Below are 10,679 nucleotides of genomic sequence, written 5' to 3'. Positions count from 1 at the left end.
GCCTTGGTTTGGGGTATTTTATCAATGACTGCAGGAGGGCCTTCTAAACATCCACTTTTATTTTATCCGTAATTGTGGGCCTGTAGCTGCTATATACACAAAGGAGAGCCTTTTAAACAATGTCTTGGCTGATATTCCTCCAAATCTTACAAGTGAGGAGTGGTCAGCTGCATTGCCAAGGGCATTAGTTGCTGGTTTCGTGAAAACAGATAAAGACTTTCAAACAAAAGGTATGATTCTTTCCTTTGTGAAAATAGGTAAATACTTCCAAACAAAAGGCATTAGTTGCTTGGTTGGTACATGAGAGTACAATACTAAATTGTGAAGCTTTGTTTTTCCACATCCATTGTTCTAGCAAATCAGGAATTAAAAATAATCTTTATAGTCGCAATAAATGTGTCGGTTCTTGTTTTTTGGTTTAGACCATGATCCATTTTTCTAAGGCCTCATATGTTCAGTTCATCCCTGCTATTATTCTCTGTATTCAACTATTGGGTTCATCAGTTGGATTCTGTTTGGATACCTGTTGTAAGAGTTGGAGACCAGCCTTTTATGTTTGGATTAATTATGGTGGGAACCCAGCCCTTGTGAAGCGCCCCAATCCTCTGGGACTCAAATGTGATACAATTACTAGTCCCAGGAGGCTAGTAACCACATTCCTTCTTCAAATAGTACATAGTTCGAATAAAAGTTATTACAATACCAGGGTACAAGCTCAAGAGAGCCTAAAATACAAACCGCAGTGGAAGATAAACTAGCCCAAGCCTCAGGAAGAACTGGGTGCAGACACAGCCCCCTCTAGTCAAGCATAGCAGAAAAGAAGTCTTCAGCTGCTGAAAAACATAAATAAATCTGGGTGAATACACTAGGTATTCTGCAAGCCCATCCCGCCCGTAAAGAGAAAGGGACCTATATAATACATGCTTTATATGGTGGAGTTGAAGTCACTCTTCTTTTCCAGAGAAAGGCAATACTTTGATGGTTTTCCCTAAAGAAGGAAGTATCACATTTTTTCACTCAACCACCACTAAGCTTCCTGCTCCTGTGGCATTGTTTTCATTTCCAAAAACACACCCACTCACACATTTCCCTGATCGCGGAGATTATAAAACACTAATTGTCATACCACACCAGACTCGTCCATACCAGTGGACGCGGACTATTCGAATAGGTTTGGACTTTGCGCAGAGGGGTACACTTTACCCACTAGTCCGGCTCTGCGATCTCATGGCCAATGAGACCCGAATCTGAATCTCTTTCTTTCCTCGCACGTCCTTACCTTATCGGTTATACCAGAAGGAGTCAGACCATCGCCATGTCCAAACCGGACAAAACATTCCTCCTCCTTATCCTCCCGGTGCTCCCCAGCCATCATAACCCTAGGGTTTGGACTGTACGAGTTCAGATTGAGTGACTGCCCATACAGTCTCGAGTGGTTGTACTTGTCATGAGTACAGGTAGTGAAGAATGACAAACCGGTCCTTATATGAGGGGACAATCCTTCTGCTCACACCTAACCCGGCTGAGCCATCACCTTAGGCCCTCCCCTAAACCAGGGAGTCCCTGATCATCCCACTCAAAAGGTGATAAGGGTGAATACCCTTCATCATATACTTTTTGAAAACATCATTTAGTAAAAACACTGCCCTTTTCTCATCCCACATTTTGTACTCAAAAGTTGTTTGTTAATGCGGGCTATCTCTCTGCTCACAATGCAAAAGACCCAACCCTTATTCCCGGCTTAGGTAGTGGTAGAAAGAGTAGGTAATTTATGCATCAAGGGAAGAATGGACTTGCCTTCGACGAAGTTCTCCTGGCACGAAAGATCTATTTCGGAGGGGTCGGGTTCCTGCCCTTCTTCCGGAGCTACAAGTTCCGGAGGATCGGATCCCTCTTCTCCTAGAAAAAAATAGGTAATGAACAATACATCAACCATGGTGACTTGGTGGAGTGTGCCAACTTTTAGATATTATTATTTTGTGCCCTATAATTTATTTAGACTATTTTTGGTGCATAAAATATCAATATATGCATAATATATGAAAATAGGAAAAAGAAATGGAAAAAGGAAAAAGAAAAGGGATTTCCTTCTAGCTAGGCCGGGGGAGATTTTCGGCCCAGCCAAGCGCGGGTGCGCGCGCGGGGGCAGGCGACCCAGCCGACCCACTAGCGGGGGACGAAGCGGGGACAACGCCGTGGGTGCGGGCCCACGTGCCAGCGAGGAGGGGAGGGGACGGCGTTAGGGGGGTAACGGGGGGGGGGGGGGCGAACCGGCCGGTGAGGCTCCGCGACGGTTCTCCGTCGCGGTCCCGGTTTTGCATCGACGGAGTGGTGGCAAGGCACGGGCGGAGGTAGGGGATTACGGAGGTGGGGCCAATTTGGCCAGAGGGTGCTTGGGACGGCCGGTCCACGGCGAGGTGGCGGGCGCCCGTGGCGGTGGGATCCCCGGCGAGGTTGCCGGGCGCAATAGGTGAAGGGAATGGGTGTGTCGTGTTCGTGAGGGAACGGTGAAGCTCAAGAGCTACATTAATTGGACTAGAACTTAACCGAGAGAGGAGAGCGGAACTCACCAGAGCGGAGGAAGGGCGCAGCGGTGTGGAGCTTGATTCGACTCAGGGGAGGGGAGAGGGAGTGGCCGAGGCCGGTGTGAGGAAGGACGGAGCTCAGGCGGTCCTTTTATAGGCACCCGGTGCGGGGAAGGGAGGCGAGGTGGCGAGCACCGGTGAGCTTGCCACGGCAGCGATGATGGCGCACAGTGGTGGAGACAGGATGGCTCGTGCAGGCGGGGTGAAGGGACAGCTCGGGCACAGTGCGCGGTGGCGCAAGGCACCAAACCAAGCTGGCGAGCGTGTTAATGGCGAAGCAATGGAGCGCGCGGCGGCCGGCGGTGATCGCATCGATAGCTTGGTCACGGGCGCGAGCGCGAGGAAGGTGCTGACAAGCGGGGCCCGCTTGCCAGAGAGAGGGCGACTGCGAGGGAGCAGGGGCGAGCGCGGCTGGCGTGTGGGGCCGGGCTGACAGCGGCGGAGGGAGGAGCGCGAGCGCGCGAGCTGGGATGGGCCGCGAGGGGGAGAGGAGCGCGGGCGCGCGGGAGAGAGGTGGTTGGGCCGGATTTGGCCCGACCGAGGGGGGAAGATTTTCCTTTTTTTCCTTTTTCTATTTCAATTTCTATTTCTATTTCTTTTATCTCCTTTTTATTTTGAACAAATATTTAGCTATATAATCTTAGGTGTTAAAAAATACTCTATGTGAGGTGCTACTAACAATCATGGTGTATGCATATGATGATATGTCTTATGAGGTGGGGTCTAGGGGATAATCAAGAAATAGGGGGTTAGGAGATTAGGGTTTCTAACCTTGGGGTTAAATTTTGAGATGTTACACCTTGCCTCTGACCAGCATGTAAAATAGAAAAAGATTGAGGTTAATTTCTCATTAAGAGAAAGGTAGGTTGTCAGATTCGGTGTGCTTTCTTTCTTTCTTGTCACATGTTTCTGTGTAAGTAGGATTAGCCACCTCAAAAAGAAAATAAAAGTGCTTTTAGTCCATTCTTTTATTTAGCGTGCAATGCCCTCACTTATATACTTTTCTTAATAGGTTATGTGATCCTGTTAAATGTTTATGGTGTGTGTCTACATTGTTTTGTACTATTACAAGATGAGGCATGGATTTCAGTTGAAATCTGTGTCCTATCAAAATAAAGAGTATAATATTGAGTTATTGACACTTGAAATGCTGATTAAAACTAATTTAGGCTCCTATGTTTTCCCCTTTAAAAACTAATTTAAGTCTAACTGATGGAATGGGCTCATTAGTATATACCGAGAAGAGTTCCACGTTTAATTTTGGCTATCAAAATTGGTTTGCTTTGTTCACCCTTTGTGCTATCCTGTTGGATGGCAACACCAACCACATAAGCACATGCCAGATGGGTGAGGTAACTTTGGAAGGTGACACTGGTATTTGCAGTCTGTTGTTGTTATGATGATTTAGATAGATGTTTTTCAGACCAGTTTTGGTGGTCCAGAGGTCAATTCATAGCTAGCATGCTCACTTATAACTGCTATCATGGTGTCTCGAGGGAAAATGAAAACGATCAAGGTAAGATGAAGAAAGTATGAAATTTTATTTCCATGTTATTGTGAAGCCTTCTCCACATCTAATTTATATAAGTTACTGGTTTGGTGGGATCACTTATAACTGCTATCATGCTATCATAGTTTAAGTTGACATGTATTCACTACATGCACCATTTAATGTATGACATGGATTCACTACCTGTGATTCATGTTTTATCCCCATAGTATTGTCATTGTGTTCCCATGCTGATCTTTATAATTGTCTGGAGGTCCTCTTTCATTTACTTTGTAAATGCTCTACCACATAAACACACTGGATAATACTCGTTATTCAAGCAGTAGAAGCTTTTGATAGAAATGGTCGAAGACTGGGGCGTGGTGGAGGGTAGGATTACATATTAAAATTACATTTGCATGTCCTCAAGTCGCTATCTTTCAGGGATAATTTGGAAAATATAAATGGCCTATAATAAATGTGATCATAAACTACATGAATCCAAAATTTTGTTTCACAGATTAACAATGTTGAAGTTTTAGTACCTGGATTATGGAACTAGAGATGTGTGATTATAGTGAAGATATATCAATTATAGTTAAAATATATCATATGATCTTTCAAGCTCTAGAAAGCATTACATGGAGTTTGTTGAACACAGAGATAACTTGAAAAGATGTCAGGAAGACTTTGTATGTTATTAGCCATATTGTCAAGATGTGCAGTAATCATTTTGACACAAGAACTAATTGCGTTGTTATAAGAAGAGACGGAAGCTGCTTTAGAGGAAGGACCGAAGGAGCTAAAGACTGTAGATCTACACCATAAGAAACTCAAGATGCCATTATATTGGTTCTTCTATCCTATGGATGTTTTAGTCTTATCTATAGCTCAACAATGTTGTGACATCTTCATTGTTAGTATTATTATAAAGGTTTGAAATGTGTTCCAATAACTTTGTTATTTATGTGATATATAGAAATCGTTGCAACGAACGGGTATCTATCTATTTTATTGTAAATTCCTGTTGCAACATATGATTATACATATGTTGTTTTTACACTATTTTTCCCGTTGCATTGCACGAGTATTTACCTAGTAGAATATAAAGGCCAATAGAGATGCAAACTCTCATTCGATGACGTTGGTATTACCATATGATGACATTGGTATTTTTATCGAGGAATTAAGATCACACCACACTTTCTATAGTTCTGGTTGGAGCCCGTCGCAAAAATGTGCTTGTCAGAGGGGAAATCTCCGGCCGGGTGGCGGAATGCACACGCCCTAAATCCTAAGATGAGGAGGGGCCTAAACGTTTTGCCTGTTAGTTGGAAACGTGAAGAACACAAGAACACACAAGGATTTAGAGTGGTTCGGGCCGCTGGAGCGTAACACCCTACTCCATTGTGTGATGTATTGAGCTTGTATGAACTTGTGAGCGTCTAAGTGTGCTTGAGTGAGCTTGAGTCTGTCCTCTTTTTCTCCTTGTAACGTTGCATGCCTCCCTAAGGGGGGCATATACAAAGGTACTGAGCCCCGACATGTGGGCCTAGGAACATAACGGATGTAATACTTGGAGCCACTAATGTTCATTGCTAGAGCAATCTTCTTGCGCCCTGACATCCGTGATCTGCGTAGTATCGGCGTGCAGCGGAAGCTTCACTGGCAACGTATAAGTGATGATGGACACAGTGCACCTCACAGCACGGGCATACTGTTTGACAGTGGACTCGACAGGCACGCCGCCTGCAGGATGGCCTGGACGCCGCCTGCCAGTGGAGTGGACAGGACACATTAAATGCTGAGGGGGCACATCGTCTGTCAGCGGGATAGACAGGCGGCACGTCTTCTCCGCAGTAAATGCAGAGGCAGCGCGGCCCAGAGGCCTTACGTCAGGCTCCGCCCGCTAGCTTACGTCAGAGGCGATAGTCCACGTGGCAGCATCGGGCCTCCGCCTGAGCGGGGAGTGGAAGCACACTGGATAAAGTCTGGGCACGTGCCAGTACCAGACCCTCGCCAGTCCTTGACCTAGGCCAGGGTATTCCCTGTCCCGGGACCTTGCTGTGGGTGGCCTGGACCTCACTCAGAGGGGTCCGGACCTCATCCAAGGAGTCCGGCTTGCTCACTTGAGAGTCACAGGCTGTACTCGGAGGTCCGAGCTATGTGTACAGGGGTCCGGCGCTTTCTTGAGGAGGTCCGGACCTACTGATGGTATCCAGGAGTATATCACCTCTTCTGTCCACATGGCGTCCTTTGGGATGGCCCACGTGTTGTGGTCGGGTGCTGTTCACCGCGCGGCTAGAGATAGTCGCACAGGCACCGTGTGTTCATACTATAGTAAGGGGTACCCCTGATTCAGGGTACCGACAGTGGCCCCCGGGCCCGCCTCAGGGGAGGATACGAGCCTGCAGGTGGGGCCAAAGTTTGACTGGCGATTGGCGTGCTGCTTCCGTGCGCTTGCTGTCGTAATTACTGCCAGCCCGCCTTCGAACACGCCAACTGCCACGTCTGTCCCCTCGGCTGACTGACCCGTGACCTCCGCACTTGATGCTTTTACTGGGCCACGCACGGGGTGCCTCGATACCGCTGCATTGGTTTTGAAAATCTTTCTGTCTTCTGTGGCGGCCCCGAGGAGGCGCGTTACTGGCGCGAGCGGCAGTTCGGCTTCTCTGCACCCAGGAACCGGCGCCCAAGAAGGATGACTCGCGGGCCCGGGCCTCTGTGTCAGAGACTAGGCTGTTGGTTTCGGCGGAGGCGAAGAGGCGCACTATCGCAGGCGGTGGCGTACTCCTCACGCGGTAGACTGGTTAGCTGCTTTCGGCGGAGGTGAAGAGACGCACTACCGTAGGCGGTGGCATGCTCCTCACATGGTGGTTCGCCTTCTCCGCACACGGAGGCCGACGCCCAAAGAGTATGACTCGTGGGCCCGGGCCCCTGTGCCAGAGACTGGGTCACCTTGGCGCGCGTCGGGCGAGGTCTTCTGCGGCGCTTCAGGGCGTCAGTGGGGGAATCCTTCTTTAAAAAGGGACTCCCCCAAGCGTGGTAGCCATTCTCATCAGTGCCCTTTCGCCCTCGAGCTCTCCGCGCTCTTATGTCGTCGTAGCCGCCATCGCCTTGCTAGACCCTCCCGAGCGCCTCCAGCCCGAGGTGGCACTCAACTTGGTGCGCAACCTGCTCGGATGGGGTGTGTCGGCGTTCGCCGGAAAGATCTGTATCTGTGTTTGGTGGAAGGATTTGCGCCGGCGCCCTCCTCCTCGGCGAGCTTGCCGCCAGAGAGTTCGTGCTCTTTGTCTTCAATCTCCCCAGCGGGTTGGTGCTGTCGATCTTGCCTTTCTTCTGCTGGAGGTGCACGGCCTCGTGGGGGCGGCGCTCTTCCACCGGTGCTTAGCTTCAAGGATGTTCATCAGCCTTGCGGTGGTGGAGAGCGAGCTGGACTGCGGCTCCGTCTTCCACATGAGCTGGTTATTCGCCTCTTCCTCCAGCATTCAGAGGAAAGGATGATCACCAGCCTTGTGAAGGTTGGAGGCGAACTTCGGCTACGCGGCACCGGCCAGACCGCAAGCGTCGTCTGCCGCCGTGCTTCCACCTCCTTGGCTTGGATGGTCTTGTCGTCACCCCCGTAGGAGGACGGGGCGAGGGCCTCCTCGCCATGGAGCACACGCTGAGGTGGTCGCCACCGCTGGCAAGCCGCTGGTGCAGAGGTGGTCACCGCCGCTGGCAAGCCGCTCGAAGCTAGCTTTCAACGCGACCCTGCTGGTGCAGAGTGGTCCATACCTATAGAGTAGAGATGGAGCTAGGACTCCGCTTGAAGGCGGATGTAATAACTTTTGCTTTTTGTAAGGTACTTTTGAGTACTATTTATCAAGCAGTATTAGCACTTATCTGTGTACCACTTGTCCCTGTTGTGTGTGGTGTTACCGACTCCTCCTTGGTACTTGGCCCCCCTGGGATGTAGGCTCGACGTGTCGGGGCTGTATACCAGGATACTTAAGGAGTTGGCAATGGCCCCCAGGAGGTAGCCTCGATTGGGACCTGGACCTACACACAGCTTTGGCTAGGGAGTATTAGCAGTACACCCATAGGGCCCGTCATCTGATACTAGACATCCTTTGATACATGCTCGGGACCTGCAGGGTCTAGCCTGGGAAGCCAAGTTGTGTGTCCGGACCCCCTGGACCGCGGTTCTAAATACTAGGACACCCATCGCAGAGTGGTGGAACGTGTAGGCTCACGGTACGGGACCAGGCTGAGCGGCTACACGGCTCTGGACCACCCCAGGAGACAAGTGTCCATTCTCTAGATCCGGACCCCAGGTTGTCGGACCCACAGGACTATAGCTCCAAATACTAGGGTACCCACCACAGAGTGGTGGAGTGTGCAGGCTTTTAGGTACGAAACTAGGCTAAGCGGCTACACAGCTCCGGACCACCCCATGGAACGGGTTCCGTTCTTTACAACCGGCCCCAGGCTGTCGGGCCCTCCTGCTTTCGCGGAGAGGTCCTAAATTGCAAGCCTGGCTGTTCAATTCAGATGTTATCATGTCAGCTGGGGTGGGAACTGTTTGGGTGGGTTAGATAAAATAATATCTGGAAACTGCAGGATAAAACCATGAATGCAGGAGGATAAAACTGTCATAGGAGCACATCTGAGGGGGTAAATCTTCTCTTTATAACTCGACATGCATGTGTGCAGGCCAACATGCCGGGTTTATGAGGGCGGACCTCACTGGGCTGGCGTACACGTATGCGCAACCTAGTTACAAAAGGGAGAAAAACTCAACCCCTCAAGCTTGCTCCTTTGGACAGAACTTACAGAGATGCTCCAGGGGTTAGGAAGAGGTACTCCTTCAGTTGTAGCGAGGTGGTCACCCTCGGGTCGGCATATTTCTGTCTCCTTGAAGGGTCCTTCCCAGCTGGGGGAGAGTTTGTGGAGCCCTTCTTGGTTCAGTACTCGCCTTAGGGTTAGGTCCCGACCCTGGGTTCCCATCTGCGTTTGCTGATAGAGTCCACGTCCTCACGTTGTAGCCGTTTCTGTATGGACCCATCAGAAGACTGGACCCGTGGGGAGTCCAAAAGGGTTTCCGGAGGAAGGCAGGCTTCGGCCCCGTAGACCGGGGAGTGCGGGGTCCCCCCAGCGGCTCGTCTAACTGTCACCATCGGAGTAGGAGTCTCTGGTGATGGCATCCTTCAGGACCCCTTCGGGTGACTGATACCCGAGGTCCCGTTCAGCCGCGGCCACCTCGCCGTCGTCGACCCTTTCCTTGCCGGGTCAGCAACGAGGTGGAGAGCCGTCCTTGGAAGACTGCTCGCGCCGCTCGCTGACGCGTTTCGCGAGGTCGATGATTTCGCGACACTCCACGGCGTCGTGGCGACTGTTGGGGTGCACAGGGCATGAGCCGCTGTTACCCCTCTGCGGCCGTGGGCATTTGTTGCGGTCGCCCCAGCCCCCAGCCGCAGCTGTGACGACCAGCGCGGTAGACTACAGCCTCTCGTGGCCACGACCCTTCTTCTTTTTCTTTTTACAGTCTCGGGGGACAGCACCCAAGCCACCTGTCTGGGCGACCCCAGTTTGTGGGGCCGAGTGCCATGCTCGGCCCTCGGCGGCTCTGACGCACTTGTCGGCCAGAGCGAAGAGTGTGGAGACAGTTTCCACGTCATGCGTGGCCAACTTCTCCAACATTTTTTCATCACGTACTCCCTGACGGAAGGCCGTGATGATGGAAGCATCAGAGATGCGAGGTATAGTACCTCGCACCTTGGTGAAGCGGGAGATAAACGTCCGGAGAGTCTCCCCGGGTTCCTGCCTCACTGCGTGGAGGTGGGCCTCCACGTCGTGCTGTTGGTAAGCGCTGGCGAAGTTCGCTGTGAACCGCGCGCAGAGCTCTTCCCAGGAATAGATTGATCCTGGGGCAAGATTCATGAGCCAAGTCCGGGCAGGCCCGGACAAGGCGACATGAAAATATGTCGTCATCATGGCGGTGTTTCCACCTATTGCTGTGATAGCGGTGACGTACACCTATAGAAATTCTAACGGATTTGACGTACCGTCGTATTTTTCTGGCAGGTACGGCCGGAACTTGGGTGGCCAGGATGCTGCGCGGAGGTGATCCGCGAGAGCGGCGCAGCCCACGCCGTCCAAGGGGACACCAGCCTAGAAACGGGCGCCCACTGGGGTTTGCGATGCTATCGCAGCGAAGTCTTGATCGAGGTTGCGACCCTCGATGTTTTGCCGGCGCTCCCGCGCCCTCTCCAGAGAGATCCGGGCGTCCTCTTCCGCACGCCTGCGGTTGAGTTCTGCCCGGAGGTCGTTGGTCTGTGCACCCCTCACTGAGGGTGAGCGCATAGACGCCGACACCTCATGTTGGCGCCGGGATGACCGTGGCCTCGATCTGGTCGAGCCGGAGTGCGCCATGCCGAGCAGTCGGTCGACGTCGTCCCGCCACTACTTCATGGCCCCCAGTGAGGCTGTGGAGCTTTGAGGGTGACGCAGCAACACCCTGGCTGCAGACAATGCCCCCGGAGCCGTCCTTGACGGAGCCCGGGATGTATACTGCCGTGCAGCGTGCACAGCAGCAGTGCCCGACACTGGGCGGTTGGGAACCT

This window comes from Zea mays, chromosome 4 (genome assembly GCF_902167145.1).
Source record: "Zea mays cultivar B73 chromosome 4, Zm-B73-REFERENCE-NAM-5.0, whole genome shotgun sequence".
Lineage (NCBI taxonomy): Eukaryota > Viridiplantae > Streptophyta > Magnoliopsida > Poales > Poaceae > Zea > Zea mays.
This window is presented reverse-complemented; position numbering follows the sequence as displayed.